This window comes from Dermacentor variabilis, chromosome 6, assembly GCF_050947875.1.
Source record: "Dermacentor variabilis isolate Ectoservices chromosome 6, ASM5094787v1, whole genome shotgun sequence".
NCBI classification, from domain to species: domain Eukaryota; kingdom Metazoa; phylum Arthropoda; class Arachnida; order Ixodida; family Ixodidae; genus Dermacentor; species Dermacentor variabilis.
Window position 1 is genome coordinate 87,588,996 of NC_134573.1, and position 8,387 is coordinate 87,597,382.

Here is an 8,387-nt window from a genome sequence, read left to right on the forward strand (position 1 = left end):
AAGGCATCACCCCCTGGCCACCAGCCGTTCTCTTCATGCCCAGCGGTTGTCAGCGCTTGACAGTCGAGACTTTCCGGGCCATGGAGGCGCTGTTAAGAACGGCATGCTGAGGTGCAAGTTTTGTCAGCCAGGTGCGAGAGCGGCGTCGACTTTTCCTGGAAGGTCACCGCGACCCTCTAGCCACACGGCGTCAGTAAGTCTACTCTCTGCGTAGTACAATACGCCACGTCCTCGACCCTTCGTCGCGGGATTGCCGAGATGAGTTCGGTGAACCAGGCTTTGTGATTGAACACGCCACCACCGATCCGGTCTGCCGTGAGCAAGGGAGGTCCCAAAGAAACGTCTTCGGAGGCCCCTTCCCACGCACCGTTCCTGACGTAAGCACCGAATTCTGCGAAGTCCGTGTGCCCTCGGTGGAGCCCGTGAAACCGGTGCAGAAGTGTGTTCCGGACCGGGGAACCGGTGCGGAAGCCCTCCCGCTCAAAGGCGGCTCGTCTACGTCTCATTGATGGAACGTTTCCCTCACCTAGGGGTCTAGGGAGAACCGAGCGTTTATAAACCGCTGTTGTGCGGCTGCTCAATGTACTTTCTCTCGCAATGGTGCTAGACTGATGAACTGCAACGTCCTTATGTAGATACTGTAAATAAACCCATATTCCTCGTTCTCGATGAGATGCAGTCCTTCCCTTCAAAACGACCTTAGCGTGGATATGTTGGACGATGGCATGGGCCAGCTACCATCTAATTCATGCCCGACTCCATTCTTGAAAACTGGTTAACAGCGGTGGGATTGACCTCCCAATCCTGACAGTGCTTACAAACTAAAAATTTCGCGGGGGTTTGGTACCCCTCCGGCTACGCCAATCGTTAGAGCTCAGCCTGCATCAAAAAGTGTCATCGTGCTCAGCGCTTGCGGATAATTGCCGCATGTAGCTCGTGGCCAGCAGACAAAAAACCAAATGAAACACCGTGCTGCATTTTCCCGCTGCGCGCGCAAGGAGTGGCTTCACTGCAGATCGGGAACATAACGGCGGACCTATGCGGGACTCAGCTACCTCAGGGAGCACAAACAGGGACACTAGTCAGCTTGGCCTCCACTGCTCGGGTGTGGGGTCGGGTATTTTCGGGGCTGCCTTTACGTTGGGGCACGCCTGTGTGGTGTGATACAGGGAGGCGTAATCCTAACAAAGGGGACATCTGTACGAGTATAGTGTAGTGTGCATTGCATGTACTCTGCTTAAATGTGACTTCGTGTTGACTTGTAATTGTAGCCATGCTATGACATCTGCACGTGAGAGGGTCTTGCGTGGAGGTGGGTATTGTCGTTTGTTCAATCCGTGGAGTTGTATCATGGCGTTGCATTGGAAAGGTACGGGTTGCATAGATGCGGCCATCTCCCTCTTTCGTGGCCCCAGGGAGGCATGAACTCGTGCTACAGCGTCCGCACGGTGATTTCAACCGAGGGACTGGTGTCCTGGAGCACATACTATATAAACTACCCGAAATTGGGAGGCTTTTTTGAGGAGTCAGTGGGCGATGGAACATATTCTGCCTGTCGCGTAGATAGGGCAAGCTGCCTGGAAGTCAGTAATGATTTTGACGTGCTCGTTGGTTGCACTAGAGGTGATGGCCAAGACGATGGCTGTCTCCGCTTCGAGGGTGCTGGCAGCGCCACCCGTCACCGTGACCAGCTCTTAAGGGTTATGGTTCACAGCACTAGCCGTCATGGCTGCTTTTTGGGGGTACTGTGCGGCATCTGTGTATAGCGTGGTAGGGAGTCCGCCATATATTCTCTGGAGGGTCTTTGTGCAAGATTGGCGACCACCCGCATGATGTACCAGGTGCATGCTTTTGGACATAGGGCCTACCTTGATATGCTTCCAGGTGTTGGAGGCTAGATGGATTGCATTTCCGTGGCCTTTGCCGTGTGTGGGGTAGCCAAGGCACACTAGGACTGTTCCTCTTCCTAGTGTGAGGGCTAGGCGTTCCCGTTGGTTTCGGAGGTGGGCGCCTATTGTTTCTCTTATTGCGGTATGGACTCCGAGGGCCTCCAGCTTGAGTAGCTGTTCCCGGTGGTAGGCGGATCCCTTGCTTGTTTGCTTTCTGCAGAACTATGTCTAATTGTTCTTTCTCTTCACTTGTAAGGGGCAGGTGCGGGCAGCGTAGGCGATGTGACTGATTACAGGGCCTGGACAAGCTGTGTTATGTGGTTTTCTTTCAGTCCGTATTGTCTGATTCGAAATCATTCGCATGATTTGGAAACTAGTCTGCTCGTTACGTTGGATGTATTCCCCTCCGCCGTCCTGTTGTATGTGGAGGCACAGGATGCGGACGAGGTTAACTGTGGGTATTTGCCGTCGGGGGTGAGTGTGATGTGGCTTATTTCATTGAATTTTCTTCATGATATCTGTCGAACGATTAATAGTTCTGACTCATCGGGGAAGCGTCAGACACCACTTGTTTTTGCACATTTCTGTACGATGTCGGTCGCTTGTTCCAGCGCGTCTTGTTTCTCCGCTTCGGAACCATTGGTGGTTGAGATGGAGATATTATCGGAGTATATTGCATGCCCAATTCCTGATATTGCGTTGAGTTTGTCAAGTAATTTCATCATAGTAATGTTCAAAAGGGTGGTTGATAGAACAGCTCCTCGTGGGGCTCGTTTGTCGCGGCTAGGTAACGTCGGGGTTCTGAGTGAGCGAATGCATATTGTGACCGTTCGGCTGCTTAGAAATGCGCGTTTGTAACTGTAAGTATTACGACGGCAGTTAGCGAGATTTATGATTTTAAGGCTTTTATTGCGAACCACATTGGCGAAAGCGCCTTTGAGGTCGAGTGCTAGAATTGCTACGGTGTTGCTTGGTGAGATGTGTTCAAGGACTTGTTCCTCCAGGTCGTGGGAAGAAAAGTGGGGCCGGAATCTGAACACTATTTCGGGGAAGAAGCCTCTGGATTCTAGGTAAGGTTGAACTCGGTTCAGGATGACTTGTTCCAGAAGCTTCGCTAGGCCCAAAGGGAGTGACATTTGTCTGATGTTTTCTAAGCTCGAGGGTTTGCCTGGCTTGGCAATCAGTATAATTTCCGCGTTCTTCCAATCCGCTGGTACCCGCTTTTCAATAATGATTAAAGATTTCAGTAAGTGATTGAATGGTGCTGTCATTCACATTCCACAGGAGTTTGTTATTTATTTTATGCTTGCCTGGAGTGGTGTTTTGTGTAAGTGCATGGATTGCATGTTGCACCTCAAATATAGTGATCGGCTTGTCGAGGTCGTGGTAGTCGCCCCACTGTATTTAGGAGTTTGTCCCTGTGCGGGTTCGAAATCGCCTATGTACTGTGACCGCAACTCCTCCAGGACTTCGTCAACAGAGCGCGGATGGGTGTCGAGGATACGTTGGATTGTCTCCTAGCTAACTGGTTTGCATTACGTGGGGTCACGAAGATGGCGTAGCAGCAACCATATTTTGGCCGTGCTTAGAGTGCCCTTCAACATATTGCGTAGTTGTGGCCAGTTCGGACGGGTGAGCTCCTCTGCATGAAATCCCACGTTTACCGTGAGTTTCCCTATACGTAGTTTCAGTGTGCTGTTATGTTTTTGATGATTCCCTCTTCTAAGATGGCCCCGACGTGTTTCCCAAAGACGAAGAGAGTACGTGTATACGGCGGGTATGTTGTAGTGAGCGCAATAGATATTGCATGTCGGTCTACCTCTTGCTATACCTCTCGTACCCGCTGCTGGAGACGCGTATTACCCGTTGAGGAGTCACCCGCTCACTCTTTGCGAAAAGCTGTCCAATCTGTGAGCGTTACGTTCTTTGTCGGGCAGCGTGCATCCGTAACGTTCAATGTGGCAGCAAGCATGCAGTGGTCACTACACAGGGTTTCCTCCGTGTTATGCCAGATGGCTCGCTGTATATCACTTTAGTGAGGGGGAGGTTAGGGCACGTATCTCTGGAGACGCTGTTTCCTAGACATGTCTGGTATGTGGGGTCTGTGAGGATGGGGAGACGGTACTGCTGTATCATGTACTGGAGTGCAGTTGCCTTTTGATGTGGTTGCCGTGTAAACCACATGCCTGGTGATTCATGTTGAGTTCACCTGCTATCAGCTGGTTATTGTTTTTTGCTATGGCAATCAACTTGGAGATCAAGTAGTAGATATATGCCTGCTTCTGCTTGGGTGGACTGTAGATGTTCTGTTTGAGATGATCCTTTCGGCCTCGTTGCAGCGGTAGGATCTAAATTAGCTTGTGATTGACGTGACTGCCGTCTATTGTATGCTGTATGCTTCTGAGTTTTTTATCTGTAAGTGTGGCCACGTGGCTTTCAGGCGTGGCGGTATGTGTGTTGTAACCGGTTTGAGTTGTGTGTGTGCCTGTTTCCTGCAGTGCCAATACGTTCAGTGTCGTTCTGGCGTTACTCATGTAGTGTCTCAATCATCCTGGCTTGTGTTTCTAGCTATGACAATCCCGTTGCCAGATTAGGAGTGGTTTTTTCCCTATGGTTGGTTTTCCTATTGATCCTGGCTTATGGTTAGATAGGCAGGATGTCCCTGTTCTACTTTCTGCTGCGCCAGTGTTCTCGCTTGTTTACGTCGCTATCTTTTGCGATCCGTGTTTCTTTGATTGCACTTGCCAGTTGCTAGATGCTTTGTTGCATTGCTAGCAGATGACGTTGCACTACATTGACTTTCTCCCTACTTGTGCGATTTCATTCAGTTTTGCTGATTCCGCGAGAATCATGTATTCAGAACGTTCCGAACATGATCTAATTGAGTGTGTGCTTATTGGTGTGGACTGCTGAGTGGCAGTGCGACTTGCGTGTAGTTCTGCAATGTGCGCGTGAAGTTTGTTGTTTCCTAGTTTCCTCTCTGATGCCCTTTAGTTTAGCTATAATTTACTGTTTACTATCAGTATTGTGTATAGGTAAAGAATTGTCAGGGGTGGATGCGGTGTGTAGATGTGATGGGAGGTTATTTTGGGGGGCTGTGTGAGATGGGAAGAGCCGTGCTGACCAGCTCACAGTTTGTGACCTCGGCACAGCAGGTACGCTGAGGTTCCGGGTCGCTCCCTGTTGGTTCGGTGAACAGGAATGGGAACGCTTCCGTTTCTTGTCTGTGCGTCACGGCGACTTCGATCGTCAGTGGTCCCGGCGGATGGTCCTTTCTTACGTTATGGGTGCCTTCTTCAGTCAATCAGGGCACTCCTTGGAAGCCGTGGAATGACACCGCTGGCAGAGGGCGCACCGGGAGTGAGAGGGGTGGTCCTGAGTGGGGTTCCGATTACTACAGTGGGGGCGTACGATAATTTCTGGAGTTGGGCATACATCGGTGCGGTGGCCGCCTTGGTGGCAGATACGGCAGACAAGCGCGGTAGGTCGGTACGGTTTTCATCGCCCTTCACCGCTGTAATATTTCATGTACAAGGGTACAGCCTTGCCAGTAAATGTGATCACTACCATGGCGGTTTGTTCGAACATACAGGCGTGTAATATTTCTCAGCCAGGTGCGTAGAACCTGCTGAGGAGTACTTCTATGGGAGTTCTTGCGGGAATGTCGTAAATGACCCCTTTGGCGGAGCTGTCGGGTACCACCCCGTATGCCATGACTGCAAATTCTTGACCACCCAGGTGAATTTTAGTGATGGGACGGATGCTCATAATTAGCTCTTAGTTTGTTGTGCTAACAATAGCGATGATTTGTACTGGGTCGATTCTCACAGTAAGGGTCCATACGCGCTCAGTGGTGGGACGATGAAATGCCCTTTGATGCCTTCAGTAACCCGTGGCCTGGTCTAGGTGGCAAGGTTGATTCCTTCTCGGGAGCGGATGACTACCTTGAGGTAGTTTCGGGGCAGTGGTAGGAGCCGAGGTAGGAGCCGAGGTAGGAGCCGAGGTAGGAGCCGAGGTTTCGGGGCAGTGGTAGGAACCGAGCCATGTCTTTTGCCGACTGTACTTAACAGTGAGCCATTCTTCGCCGGCAGGTTCATAAGGAAGTGGGATTTGTACGTGTTCGAGTTGCATCTCGGTACCGTCGTTGGTGGCCGTTGGTACACCGGACTGCCTCAAGATCTTACCGGCCCAACCGTGCCCGTCGTCAGGTATAATTGGCCGGACGCCTCTTGCGAAGTTGATGATAATTGGTGGAGCAAGCGACTCATAGTACACATTCGGGTACCCACAAGTACCGCTAGACGTAAGCAGTCGATTGATGCTGGTTGCGGCGGCGTTGACGGCAATTATCCAGGGTTTACCGATGTAGAGGCGCTAGCCCATGTGCAACACATCCTAGGCATTGCCCACATGGCCCAGGCAATGCATAGGGCTGTTTCAGATCAAACCAAGTGATACAATATGGGACGGGGTGTTTCTGTAAATCGAGTTTTATGTGTGACGCGTTTATATGCGTAAACAGTACAACGACAAACGAAGCGCTGCTAGGTCAAAGAACGCGCTTGTGTCAATCGACTTGTGTGTTTAACGCGTTTTGTACCCAAACAGCACCACGATCACCAAGTTGGCCGTGCGAGCCAATTGTCGGGTTCTGCATGGTACTTGAACATACGTTAATTAGAAAAACATGGGATTTTGGTGCCATTAGGGAGTCTACAGAACTCTTTTTAGCCCAAACAGCTCGAAGACCCCCCCGTTGATGATGATCTCTTTCTACTGCGACGGTGCCGGCTGATTGTTCGGCTCTACATGTGTACCGAACTTATGTTAGCTAGATACACAGGTAATTGCGGCGCGATAAGTGACACTGTATACAGCCTTCGTCGGACTAGTGTTTCTGTCTTGTTGTCAATGTTAAAACGACGATAACAGTCATAGTCTTATGCTGATGTGTTAAAACGTCTTTGGTGAAACTACTTGGTAACCACATACCTGTCCAAACAAGAAAACTGAAGAAAGACGAAAAGAAAGTTGTTGGCTTTAAAATAAAAAAATAATCTGCAGAATCTGTAAGTAAGGTATTTTTACCCAGTACCTTCACCAAAGACGTGGGAAACAGTGCAAGGAATTAGTATATCTACACTAATTACAGGTATTGCCCTGAGCATCTGTTGAGATAAGTTGGCCAACCAATTTATGTCCAATGTATCTCAGCTTTGTCATCTTCACGCGATGATGTCTTCATTTCAGATAGCACATAAAGAGCCTGTTGATATATGAAATAGTCTTCGATGACACAGGCGAGTAGTGGATGTCATGCCTCAGTATCAATTAACGGAAAAGCATCAACACTGAGCATGTAGACTATGCGTAAGTTAGGTTCTAAGTTTGGATTACCGAGTCCTGTGTCATTCTCTTCTGCAATGCATGAGGTTGGTGACAATGTTTCATTACTGTTGTCATTTCAATTTATTATTTCTTTTGCTATTTACATAATTTACATAGTTTGTCAATGAAGGCAACATTCTGTGTTTCAATTTAAACTTATACGTACATTAAACTAAATTTCTAAAAAGGAATTTTAGAGGTAGCCTGCCTTCTTTTGGGTAATTGGGCATGGGAGTCACAGAGGCATCATGGCCCCCACATGGCCCCTTTAAACCTGAAAGGGGCTTCTTTCACAGTGTTTCTGGCATGTTAAAAAGGAGGCCCGCAATAATTGTTCGTGGCATGCTCCCTTAGCTAGAAGTACTCACTGAAAGTGTAGCTGCTTTTTGTTGCTCTTCCCAACGATGTGCTTTAGAAACTAAGAAACTACTACAGACGTTCATGTTCAGTATGATTGCAGGACTGAGAAAATTTGCTGGGAAATCATTTGCTAGAGATACAAGTGCATGCTCATTTCTTGTAAAGAAAAGCTTTGTTCTCGTTTTATACAGTAAGGTAAGGGCCAGTCGGACTTGAGTCATAAGTAGAGAGGGATAAATTGGTTGACATAGAACCGAAAAGCCTTCTGACTACACTGTAACTGTCTAGAACGCGGATTACCACTACATATTGATTAGCAGTGTGGGAAAGGAGAAGGATTGGCAAGATGACAAATGATAGCCATGAAGCACATTGGTCCAACAAGAACGAAGCAAAAATTCGTGGCTGAAAAAAACTTACCCATTGCTCGAAATAAAATTTATTTTAAAAGCCCTCAAGACAAGATCGCATTGCAGAGAGTAGTAAGAGAGAAAATATACATATTCAGTTAGTTCAAGGAAAAGCACTGTAAACAGCAGATTTTAATTTGCCACAGTCCGGTATAAGAGCGACGGTCGGGGCACGTGGTTGCAGTCACCTCCAGTAAATAATAGCAGCCGTGATCAAGTCTTAGACAGTGTTAGGACATCGCAGGGCTCTCTGGAATCAGAACTTCCTGAATAAGAAAATATATTAAGATGTCACAGGTTATCATCACGTGTTATCACTGACTCATCTGAATCATGGGGG